Source organism: Bos indicus x Bos taurus, chromosome 6, assembly GCF_003369695.1.
Source record: "Bos indicus x Bos taurus breed Angus x Brahman F1 hybrid chromosome 6, Bos_hybrid_MaternalHap_v2.0, whole genome shotgun sequence".
Lineage (NCBI taxonomy): Eukaryota > Metazoa > Chordata > Mammalia > Artiodactyla > Bovidae > Bos > Bos indicus x Bos taurus.
This window is the reverse complement of record NC_040081.1, coordinates 32,028,860-32,042,116: the sequence shown is the minus strand read 5'-3', so window position 1 is coordinate 32,042,116 and position 13,257 is coordinate 32,028,860. Positions and strand designations below refer to the sequence as shown.

Genomic DNA, 13,257 nt, shown 5'->3' with positions numbered 1-13,257 from the left:
AGTTTCTACACCATTTTATTCTGCCTCCAAAGTCACTGATAACCAGATATTATAAATTTTGAGTTAAGTTTATGCAGAATTCATAATGATTTAACTATAAAATTTTGTGGACTCTATTTACAGGTAGATATATAGATGCAATTTTACTTATTAGAATTTGATAAGTAAATCAATAGCTTCACTTGGGTTGAGTGAGAACATGTAAAAGAAATATTATACTTAAGAAAACACACTTGAGTTAAGTATTCTACCATGGCATTTGCACAGAGTAAAAAGTGTCATTTATCTGTTCATTAAAGTGAGTCTGTCTGAACTCTTATTTAATGTTTGTTTAACAATTTGTTTGTGTTACTTTATGGCCCTGAAGGGAATAATTTCACATTTATGAATATTCTACATTTCAGAATTTTAACTAATTAAGGATGATGACCTTCTCACCATAATTAACTCCTAATTAACGACATTTTACATTATTTGTTCTACTTTCCTCTATTCTTTGTTTTTGGTAATAGATAAACAACATAAATGAACATTGTTTTCCATGATTTGTTAGCCTGTTTCTGTGCTATACTTCAAGTAGAGCATGCTGAAATGGGAAACACTTCTATATTTTCTAATGTAATGCTCATAATAGCATTTAGTTCCAAGAATAGCAAACTGAGGCTATTTGTCCAAGATCATGCAGTAAATAGGACAACTGTGGGATTTCCATTCTTTGTCTAGTTCCAAAAATCTTTATTTTTAATTCTGTTTTTAAATATTTATTCCCAATGAACTAAGAGAGCTAAGTCTACATTTTGCAATGTGTAATCTAAATTACATAATTAAGATTTATATCACTCAGTATGATACCACTTTGTTTTATAGTCCAATGTATTCAGTGTCTTGAAGACTTTTTATGCATTATTATTAGATAACCAACAAGGATCTACTGTATAGCACAGGGATTGCTGCTCAATAGTCTATAATAATCTAAATGGGAAAATAATTTGAAAAAGAAAAGATACATGTATATGTGCAAATGAATAACTTTGTGGTACACCTGAAACACAACCTTGTTAATCAACTATGCTTCAATATAAAATAAAAATTAAAAAAAAGAATTCTTCTTATTCCCTGGTGACTGAGATGATAAGGAATCTGCCTGTAATGCAGGAGACCCAGGTTCGATCCCTGGGTCAGGAAGATCCCCTGGAGAATGAAATGGATACCCACTACAGTATTCTTCCCTGGAGAATTCCATGGACAGAGGAGGCTTGTGGGCTACAGTCCGTAGTGTCAGACACAACTGAATGACTAACACTTTCTAATGTACTCTTTGGATACTTTTAGTATTAATAAATAAAGTATAAAACTTTAGTATTACTAACCAAACTTTATTTATCAAAAGTATTTTTCTTTCTAATTTAAAATATATCTTGTATTAACCATAAGTTAAGTATGTGTTTGCAACACAGACTGATTATGGGAAGATCCTGGGAGTACCTTGTACTGAATTACTGAAAGATTCTTCATAGATTTTCTTGTGATTTGTATTCTTTATAATTGTTTTTATTACACTCATTTGAAACAGAGCAAAAAATCTTTCTTCCTAGATCTGCAATCTCCTTCACTTTAAAAAGAGAACAGGGTTATTCAATTTTAGTATGGACTGCAATGGTTCATTGTGTAGTTACAGAACATATTATACAGAAATCATCTGACCCTTCTTTCAGTAAACCATTTGAGACAGTCTCTGTCTTTCTCAGGAGGAGAGGGAATGATTAAGCTGTCATTATCTCCTAGTGTCACTGAAAGGACATGAGTTTCAGTGCTGTATGACCTGACATTTAAACTCATACCTTGAGATACATTTTTTTTTTCTTTCCCATTTTCTTTTCTCCTTCTCTCTCTCTCTCGATTCCACATATAAAGAATGCTTGCAGCATTTGTCTCTATTTGCCTGGCTTTTTCACTTAGCATGATCCTCTCTGGCTTCACTCATCTTATTGTAAATGGCAGGATTTCCTTCTTTCTGTGTGGGTGTTCGTCGTTCAGTCGTGTCTGACTCTTTGCAACCCCATGGACTGTAGCCCACCAGGGTCCTCTGTCCATGGGATTCCCCAGGCAAGAATACTGGAGTGGGTTGTCATGCCCTTCTCCAGGGGATCCTTCCGACCCAGGGATCAAACACGGGTCTCCTGCATTGCAGGCAGATTCTTTACCATTTGACCTACCCAAGAAGCCCTTCTTTTTAAAAGCTGAATAATATTTCATGTGTATCTTTATCTGTATATGAAGGTACACATGGGATATTTTATATATATATATATATAAAATCTCTTATATACATATTATATATATGGAATATTTTATATATATATATATATATATATATATATGTATATATATACGGAGAAGGCAATGGCACCCCACTCCAGTACTCTTGCCTGGAAAATCCAAAGGATGGAGGACCCTGATAGGCTGCAGTCCATCAGGTCACTAAGAGTCGGACACCACTGAGCGATTTCACTTTAACTTTTCACTTTCATGCATTGGAGAAGGAAATGGCAACCCACTCCAGTGTTCTTGCCTGGAGAATCCCAGGGACGGGGGAGCCTGGTGGGCTGCTGTCTATGGGGTCGCACAGAGTCGGACACGACTGAAGCGACTTAGCAGCAGTAGCAGCAGCATATATATATACATAAACATATATATATATACATATATATATTTTTTTTTTATGCATCCATCTATTGACAATTGTTTCCATAGCTTGGCTATTGTGAATAATGCTGCAGTGAACATAGGGATACAGAAATTTCTTTGAGATAGTGATTTTGTTACTTTGGATGTATATCCAGAAGTGAGATTGCTGGCTTATATGGTAGTTCTGTTTTTAATCTTTGAAGAACTTCTGTACTGTTTTCCATAATGGATGTACCAGTTTACATTCATGCCAACAGTGAACAAAGGCCCTCTTTTCTTCACAGCCTCACCAATATTGGTTATCTTCTGTCTTTTTGACAGTAGCTAGCATAACAGATGTGAAGTGATACCAGAAACCACATTGTGTCTTTGATTTGCATTTCAGTGATGATTGGTAATGTTGAGTATGTTTTTATGTATCTGTTGACATTAGTATATCTTCTTTGGAAAAATACCTATTGTACTCATTTGCTCATTTTCATTGGATTATTGGTGCCTCATGACTACCTTCGAGAAATGTTCAACTGTTATATAAACTGGAATCTATTTCTATGTTATCTTAAGTTCCAGTGACCTGCTTGCTACTCTTCCTCCAGCATCACATTGATGTCCATATAATGATGCATTCGTTTTGTATTTCAAATCACCACTGACTAGGTGAATGAAACAAAGCAGGTCTGTAGGGCAAAATTCTGACATGGACCCCACTGAGGTAAACTAGAAGTGTTGACAGGACTATGTTCATTTCTGGAAGCTCTAGGGGAAAATCCTTTTCATTTCCCCGCTTCTAGAAGCTACCTGTCTGTATATTATTTGTCTCATGGAGTTCCTGTCTCTATCTTCCAGCCCATCAATAGCAGGTCAAATCATTTCCCCGCTTCTAGAAGCTACCTGTCTGTATATTATTTGTCTCATGGAGTTCCTGTCTCTATCTTCCAGCCCATCAATAGCAGGTCAAATCATTTCCCCGCTTCTAGAAGCTACCTGTCTGTATATTATTTGTCTCATGGAGTTCCTGTCTCTATCTTCCAGCCCATCAATAGCAGGTCAAATCATTTCCCCGCTTCTAGAAGCTACCTGTCTGTATATTATTTGTCTCATGGAGTTCCTGTCTCTATCTTCCAGCCCATCAATAGCAGGTCAAATCATTTCCCCGCTTCTAGAAGCTACCTGTCTGTATATTATTTGTCTCATGGAGTTCCTGTCTCTATCTTCCAGCCCATCAATAGCAGGTCAAATCATTTCCCCGCTTCTAGAAGCTACCTGTCTGTATATTATTTGTCTCATGGAGTTCCTGTCTCTATCTTCCAGCCCATCAATAGCAGGTCAAATCATTTCCCCGCTTCTAGAAGCTACCTGTCTGTATATTATTTGTCTCATGGAGTTCCTGTCTCTATCTTCCAGCCCATCAATAGCAGGTCAAATCATTTCCCCGCTTCTAGAAGCTACCTGTCTGTATATTATTTGTCTCATGGAGTTCCTGTCTCTATCTTCCAGCCCATCAATAGCAGGTCACATCATTTCCTTGCTATTGTCTCTCTGGTTTGCTGCAGTCTGAAAGGTTCTCCACTTTCTTCTCTACGCTATTAGAAAGATGGTTGTAAGGACCTTGTTTTTAGATTGGATCCACCTAGGTAGTCCAGAATAATCTCTCCATCTCAAGGCCCTTAACTTTAATCACACCTGCAAAATCCCTTTTACTTGTTTATTTTTGCTTTTGTTGACTTTACTTTTGGTGTCAAATCCCAAAAATCACTGTGAAGAAAGCCATCAAAGAGTTTTGTTTAAGAGCTTTATGGTTTCAGGTCTTATGTTCAAGGCTTTAATCCATTTTGAGTTGATTTTATTATAGTATTAGAGGTCTAGTTTTATTCTTTTTGCATGTGGCAATCCTGTTTCCCAAAAACACAATCTATGGAAGAGACTACCCTTTCCCTGTGGTATACTCTGGCACCTTTGCTAGAAATTAATTGACTATGTATGTGTGGATTTATTTCTGGGCTTTCCATTTTCTTCAACTGATCGATGTGTCTCTTTTTATACCAATACCATACTTTGTTGATTATTACAGCTTTGTAATATAGATTAAAATTAGAGAGCCTGATGTCTGAGACTTTGCTTTTTTGTTCAAGGTTGCTTTGGACATTCAGGATATTTTGTGGTTTCTTAGGAATTTGTGTAAATCAAGGGCAATATTTAGAATATCAAGGAACATCCAGGGTAAAAAGGTTTACAGTGAGACTTTTTGAGAAACACTTCATATTATGCCCTTTCTGTTTTTCCAAATAAGCTTTAACATATTTATAGTTCTGAGAAACAGAATTATAGAAAAAAAGTCAGTTTAGTATTTTAGACTTCTCCAGGCGTATTGGGTCTAGAACAAGTTTTCTTCTATAATATCTAGTGATATCTCTGAAACTATAAAAAATATTTTCAGACACTAGGAGATACCCATACTAAATCATAATATCAAGTATTTATTAAGCTTAAATATTGCTTATTAGAAGTCAAATTTTGATTAAAAACCAGAATTATGGTTATACAAAACTAGGATGTATTTACACATGTGATTCAATCATAAACCCTACTGAAGGCCTATCAGGAATGAATATTTGTTCTTTTTTTCAGTCATATTAGTGGCAGTAATATTATCAGTAAGCAAGTTTACCTTTGCTTACTGGCACCCAGAGCCCAGGGAGATTTTTGCTTTTCTCTAATGATGTTGTTGTTCAGTCACCAATTCATTTCTGACACTTGCGACCCCATGGACTGCAGTATGCCAAGCCTCCCTATCCCTCACTGTTTTCAAAAGTTTGCCCAAGTTCATATGCACTGAATCGGTGATTCCATCCAACCATCTCATCCTCTGTCACCGTCTTCTCTTTCTGCCTTCAGTCTTTCCCAGCATCAGGGTCTCTTCCAGTGAGCAGGCTCTTTGCATCAGATGGCCAAAGTATTGGACTTCAGAATCGGCATCAGTCCTTCCAATGAATATTCAGGACTGATTTCCTTTAGGATTGACAGGTTTGACCTTCTTGCAGTCCAAGGGACTCTCAAGAGTCTTCTCCAGCACCACAGTTTGAAAGCATCAATTCTTTGACACTCTGTCTTCTTTATGGTCCAACTCTTATAGCTGTACATGACTACTGGAAAGACCATGGCCTTGACTATACAGACCTTAGGCAGCACAGTGAGACTTTGCTTTTTAATACACTCTCTAGGTTTGTCATAGTATTCCTTCCAAGAAGCAATCATCTTCTGATTTCATGGCTGCAGTCATCATCCTCAGTGATTTTAGAGCCCAAGAAGAGGAAATCTGTCACTGCTTCCACCTTTTCCCCTTCTATTCACCATGAAGTGATGGGAACAGATGCCATGATCTTAGTTTTGATTTGTTTTTGATACTTAGTTTTAAGCTGGTTTTTCACTCTCCTCTTTCACCCTCATCAAGAGGCTCTTTAGTTCCTCTTTGCTTTCTGCCATTAGAATGGTATCATCCACATATTTGAGGTTGTTGATATTTCTCCCAGAAATCTTGATTCCAACTTGTAACTGATCCAGCTTGGCATTTTTGCATGATATTCTCTGTGCATGATACTATATAGCCTTGTCATATTTCTTTCCCAATTTTGAACCAGTTAGTCGTTCCATATAAAGTTCTATCTGTTGTGTATTCACCCACATACAGGTTTCTAGGAGACAGATAAGATGGTCTGGTATTCCCATCTCTATAAGATCTTCCACAATTTGTTAAGATCCACACAGTTAAAGGCTTTGGTATAGTCAATAAAAAAGAAGTAGATGTTTTTCTTGAAATCCCTTGCTTTCTCTATGATACAGTGAATGTTGGCAGTTCAATCTATGGTTTCTCAACCTTTTCTAAACCCAGCTTGTACATCTGGAAGTACTGCTGAAGCCTAGCTTAAAGGATTTTGAGCATAACCTTACTAGCATAGGAAATGAATGCAATTATCTGGTAGTTGGAAGATTCTTTAGTACTGCCCTTCTTGGGAATTGGGAGAAAGATTGACCTTTTCCAGTGCTGTAGCCACTGCTGGGTTTTCCAAATTTGGTGAGATATTGAGTGCAATGCTTTAATAGCATCATCCTTTTGAATTTTAAATGGGTTGCATGGTAGTTCTGTTTTTAATTTTTATAAAGATACCTCTGTACTGTTTTCTGTAGTGGCCGCATCAGTTCACATTGCCACTACTGGGTACAGGTATCCTTTCTCCACCTCCTCACCAAAATTTGTTGTGTCCTTTTTGATGATAGCCATTCTGAAAAGTGTGAGATCATATCTCATTGCTTTTTTAAAAAAAAAAATTGGAGGATAATTGCTTTACGATATTTCCTCGGTTTCTGCCATGCAACAATGTGAATCAGGCATCAGTATACATATGCCCCTCCTTTTTTTTCCTCCCTCCCACTCCCCAGCCTATCCCACTGCTTGAGGTTGTCACAGAGCACTGGGTTGAGCTCCGTGTGATACAGCCACTTCCATTAGCTACCTGTTTTACGTATGATCGTTTATGTGTTTCAACGCTACTCTCTCAGTTAATCTAACCCTCTCCTTCCTTACATTTCCCTGATGGTCTGTGATGTTGAGCATCTTTTCATGTTCCTCTTGACCATCTGCATTTCCCCTTTGGCGTGGCGGGGGGAGCGGGGGCGGGGGGAGTTTATTCAGTTTTCCTACCTATTTTTTAATTGAGTTGTTAGGTTTTATCAATACTGAGTTTTATAAACTGTTTATATATGTTATATATTAATCTTTTATTGGTCATATCATTTGCAAATATTTGCTCCCATTTAATACATTGTATTTTCATTTTGTTGATGATTTCCTTTGCTATGAAAAGCTTTTAAGTTTAGTTGGGTATAACTTGTTTGTTTGTTTTTGTTCTCTTTGTTTTAGGTGAGGGATCCAAAAATGTATTACTGTGATTTATGTCAAAAACTATTCTTCTGTGTTTTCCTCTAGGATTTTTATACTATCCAATCTTTTATTTAGGTCTTTAACTCATTTTGAGTGTATTTGGTATTAGAGAATGTTCTAATTTAATTGTTTTATGTACCTGTCCAATTTTTGCAGTGCCACTTATTGAAGAGACTGTCTTTTCTCCATTTTCTGTTCTTCGCTCATTTGTCACAGATTAATTGATCACAGTTCTTTGGTTTATTTCTGGGCTCTCTATGTTGTTCCATAGATTCAAGTGTCTTTTTTTGTGCCACTGCCATATTGTTTTAATTATAGTTGCTTTGGTGTATAGTGTGAAGTCAGGGGGCATGATGCGTCCAGCACTGTTCTTCTTTTTCAAGATTGTTTTGGCTGTTTGGAGTCTTTTGTGTTTACATCAGTTCATTTCAGTTCAGTTCAGTCGCTCAGTTGTGTCGACTCTTTGCGACCCCATGAATCGCAGCACGCCAGGCCTCCCTGTCCATCACCAACTCCCGGAGTTCACCCAAACTCATGTCCATCGAGTCGGTGATGCCGTCCAGCCATCTCATCCTCTGTTGTCCCCTTTTCCTCCTGCCCCCAATCCCTCCCAGCATCAGAGTCTTTTCCAGTGAGTCACTTCTTCGCATGAGGTGGCCAAAGTATTGGAGTTTCAGCTTTAGCATCAGTCCTTCCAAAGAACACCCAAGACTGACCTCCTTTAAAATGGACTGGGTGTTTACATACTAATTTTAAAATCAGTTTTTCTAGGTTTCTGAAAAATTCCATTGACATTTTGATAGGGATTGCATCAAGTCTATACATGTCCTTGTTTGTATGGTCATTTATGGGGGAAAAAAGTAAAAACCTGCCCAGAAAGCAAACATAGGAAGAGCATCCCGCAACATAATAAAACCATATGTGACAAACCCACAGCTAACGTTATACTCAATGGTGAAAAACTGAAAGCATTTCTTCAAAGATCAGAAAGAAGACATGGAGGCCCACTCTCACTTTCACTCAACATGGATTTGGAAATTCTAGGCACAATAATCAGAAAAAAAGAAGAAATGAAAGGAATACTAACTGGAAAGGAAAAAGTAAAACTGTCACTATTTGCAGATGACATGATACTGTATACAGAAAATGCTGAAAACACGACCAAAAAACTACTAGAATTCATCAATGACTTTGGTGAAGTTTCAGGATACAAATTAATAGACAAAAATCTGTTGTATTTCTATGTTCTAATAATGAACTAGTAGAAAGATAAATGATAGAAAAAAACACATTTACCTTTGCATAAAAAAGAATAAAATACCTTGGAGCAAGCCTAGTTAAGGAGGTAAAAGTTTGATTACTCAGAAAACTATAAGACACTAAAAATAGAAAGTGTAGATGACACAAGCAGATGGAAAGATATACTGTGTTCTTGGTTTGCACGATTCAGTATTGCTAAAAATGACCATACTACCCAAGGGAACCAATGCTTTTAAAAGTGTTTTTATAGATATTTGCTGAACTCAGATAGACCATGTAAAATAGTCAGGGCTTAAAGTCTATTTTTTGCAGCATTGAGTTGAAAAATATCAGTTGTGGTAGAGTAATAGCTTGCTAAAATTGTCTAAGAAAATAATTTCCCCAGTTGAAGAATTTCACCCATAAATTTTATATTGCTATTAAAAAAAAACAATATTAGTACAAGGTACAAAGCTATTGGCAAAGTGAAGTGAATGTTATCAATATTTCGTTCACACATCTAAAGGTTTGGGGTTTTCATTTTGTTTTGTACTGCTTTGTAGTAGGAATTTTCTTTAATGTCCAAGGCAAAGATAAAGTCTTTTTTTTGTAGCATAAATATTTTAAATGTTTCTGTTTTTATTTTATATTTATTTGCACCATATATATTGCCATTATTTGGCACTGGAAAAATAGAGCATTGTCTATAGGTGATTTTCACATTCTGGCATAAAGACTAACCATTTTATGAGATGGAGAATTGAAGGAATGGGTTGCTTTGGTCATTTAATCAGGCAATATATAAATATCTTTCATGAGCCAACCACTATATTACTTGGATATGGTAATGAATAAAACAGACCCTCAAGAAGAAGGTTGCATCAGAGAAGAATGACATTAAGCAAATCATTTCCAATAACTGAATATATTATTTCAAATATACAAAGAGCTTTAGAGACCTACTTGGATAGAGACAGGTTAGTGAGTACTAATACATCTTTGTATGCTTTCTGGACACTGCATTTCTCTTCAGTAGGCCTGCAATTCCTGCTGAGGTCTGTGGGGTCTTAGTGATGAAATGGAGAAAAAATGGGTAAGAGGGCATGGAAGGACATATGCAGAATGTTCTGGGACTGAGGTATGTATGATAAAGCATAGCACTTGAGAGTGTATTAAACAAAATTGTCCTGTCACTTTGCATAGGAAATATGCAATGAAATCACTTTACTCAATTTGGTTGGCTTGGGTTGAGAATCTACAGAGTATCAGAAACTTTGTAATACAAAGACGTGAAGACCCTACCCTACATAGAGCTTGCTTTAATGGAGAGATAAGTTGAAAAGTCACATAATTATAGTATGCTAAAAGGGAAAGGCAGTGCTCGATAACAATTACATTGACTGTGAAGAGAAAGAAGAGTGATTGAGAATAATAAAAAATTTATAGAAGAGGTGGCTCAAAAGGATAAAATTTAATGCATGAAGATGAGGTTGAGGGTAAAAGGAAGTATAAAAACAAAGGTAGGAATTTGAGAGATAATCTAAACATTTTAAAGATAGGTTAATAGTTTTTTCAGGCTTACATAAGAGAGTAAAGAAATTGGGAAAATAAAGTAAGGTGAGATAAGCAAAAGATAAGCAGGCCTGCCTGTAGGAAACCTTATATTCAGGGATAAGTGAAGATGCCTGGAGAAATAGGCTTGGAGCTACGTATGTATTTATTACAGAAGAAATGCTTGTTCAGGAGATTCTGCAGGTAATTCTTAGACTGCTGCTTCTCATACTGACTGTACATTAGTTTTAACCACTGCCTTCTGCATTAGAATTGTATGAGACCCTACTGACAAGGCAGATTTCAAGGGCTACTGTCAAACAGGAAAACTTTTTAAAGTGAGACCATTTCCCCTTCCCCAGCCTTCAAATGACTCTGAGACTGACTAAAATTTCAGAATAATTGGATGAAAGGCAGTGATGATTTTCTTTCAGTACATTTCTTAAAATTAGCATACATAGATGTATGCGTACAAATACATATGAAAAAAAAAAACAATGGATTACATGTACATAGCCTTGTACAATCTGGGGAGAGTTTCCATGCTGCTGCTGCTGCTGCTAAGTCGTTTCAGTCGTGTCCGACTCTGTGCGACCCCATAGACGGCAGCCCACCAGGCTCCCCCGTCCCTAGGATTCTCCAGGCAAGAACACTGGAATGGGTTGCCATTTCCTTCTCCAATGCATGAAGTGAAAACTAAGGGAAGTCATTCAGTCATGTCCAACTCTTAGCGACCCCATGGACTACAGCCTACCAGGCTCCTCCTTCCATGGGATTTTCCAGGCAAGAGTACTGGAGTGGGGTGCCATTGCCTTCTCCGGAGTTTCCATAATAATTTGTTGTTCAGCCTCAGTCTTTGAAATGACTATGTGGTTTTCCATAAAATGGCTGTCCCATTAGTAATTTAATTGCTCCTGCATTCATTAACGTTTACATTTCTTTGTCTAATTTGTGTAATTGCAAACAGTATTGCTGTAGTTATTCTTTTTTGTTTGTTTGTTTCAATTGTTTATTAACCAGATTACAAAAATAATCCTGGTAGATACCTTAGTTCATCCTTCTAATAAGCCTGTTGACCTGGTCTTCCCTGTTGCCAGCATCTCCACCTTCTACAAAATGGGTGGTCTTTTTCTTCATTCCACCTCGTGGAGAAGACAATTTAAAGGGCCACAGGAAGTTGTTTGCTTCTTTGAAACATTTTCCAATGGTATAGATCTCATGAATCAGATCCTCCATGCAGATGATTCCATATTTCCCAAGAGATCAAGCAATCAATGCGTTGTCTGTCAAGGCAATTCACTTTTTGTTGATTTTGCCATAACCACGCTTGTAGATCAATTCATTTACAGACTTCAGATTTGGGTACCCCCATGCAATGTATGGCTCCACAATTCTCAGCATGTTAATTGATGCCTTGTTGAGCTTCACAAATGTGCCGTTGAAGATCTGCTGGAGGCGAAGGAGCTGCAGCACCTTTCGAACCTTTGGGCTCACACCGTTGATACCTCTGATCCTGATGACAAACGCCAATTTGGATTCCGCGGGTACATAGAAGTTCCCCTTTTTTTGTGCCATCCTAGCCATTCGAATTTCAGTTCTATACATCTGCCTGTATCCCTTGTGGTAATGCTTAGCTTTTTCATAGATAAGCTTCCTCTTTGCCTTTCAAAGCATCTTTTGGGCAAACTTCTTTCTCAGTCGCTTGATCTTAAGCTCTGCGAAATTCTTCTGCTTTTTCTTAAGGGTTTCTGGCACAGCAGGAACCTTCTTTTCCTTCTCTTCTGCACCCTCCATGGTTCCAGCCGGGAAGGAGCTGCTGTAGTTATTCTTAAGCACATATCTTTGGAATATGTACTTGTATTTCTGAAATGCAGATAGGTAGAAATTGAACTTTTTGGTCGTTAGATGGGTTACTAAACTGTGGTGATTGCATTATATTACCAAAGGGCTTGCTAGGTGGCACAGTTGGTAAAGAATCCACCTGCCAAGGTAGGAGATGCAAGTGACACAAGTTTGATGCCTAGGACTGGAAGATGCCCTGCAGGAGGGAATGGCAACCCACTCCAGTATTCTTGCCTGGGATATTCCATGGACAGAGGAGCCTGGTGGGCCACAGTCCAGGGAGTTGCAGAGTCAGACAGGACTGAGCACAGCACAGCCACATATTACAAAAATGGTCATTATTTTTGTAACTGACACATTATAACCACAGGGCTACTAGGGTCACATAATCCAGTTTCAAAATATAAATAGTGTTTGCTAAAAATAGTTTTTGAAAGAAAAAATGAAAAATATATTTGAATCTTTCATGTCATGAATAAACTGAAAACTAACATTAAGGTAACAAGGCAAACAATAAGCATTGATACATTGGTGATGATTAAAAATTCAAACAGAATGCATAAATATTATGAATAAATAATAAGAGCATGATGGTAACTGTGCATTACAGAGCTTGGCATTCTTAAGGGTAACATTCTGAAGGATGTTACTATCAAAGTCCAGCAAGAGTTAATAAAACTATGGTAATATTAAAGTCCTTCCTGTTCAAATAGGATTTGTATCCATAAAAATGTCTGTGTTCATATGTGAAGATAAGAGTATATACAGATACAAAATAGCTCTAATTCAGTCTTCTTAGTGTTTTTAACCCTTTTACAGAAGTCAGGAACTGGAATTTAACATCAAAGATCCTAACTGTCCAGAGACTACTCAGGCCAAGTTAATCAATCCAAGTAAAACATTCCACCTAGTAAGATATAGTCCACCTTTAGAATCTCTAAGGTAATAAATGAAGAGAACATAATAGAATTTACAATGGACTAGCAAATTGCTTCTTT

At 37.1% G+C, this 13,257-nt stretch overlaps 1 protein-coding gene and 1 pseudogene across 3 annotated transcripts in view; one reads left to right on the top strand and one right to left on the bottom strand.

Moving 5' to 3' along the window:
* The window catches only part of GRID2 (glutamate ionotropic receptor delta type subunit 2), a 1,644,075-nt gene that overhangs the window by 564,648 nt on the left and 1,066,170 nt on the right, over nucleotides 1-13,257 (top strand). The gene's annotated exons all lie outside the window — the stretch shown is intronic.
* Nucleotides 11,413-12,226, bottom strand: LOC113894125 (annotated as a pseudogene).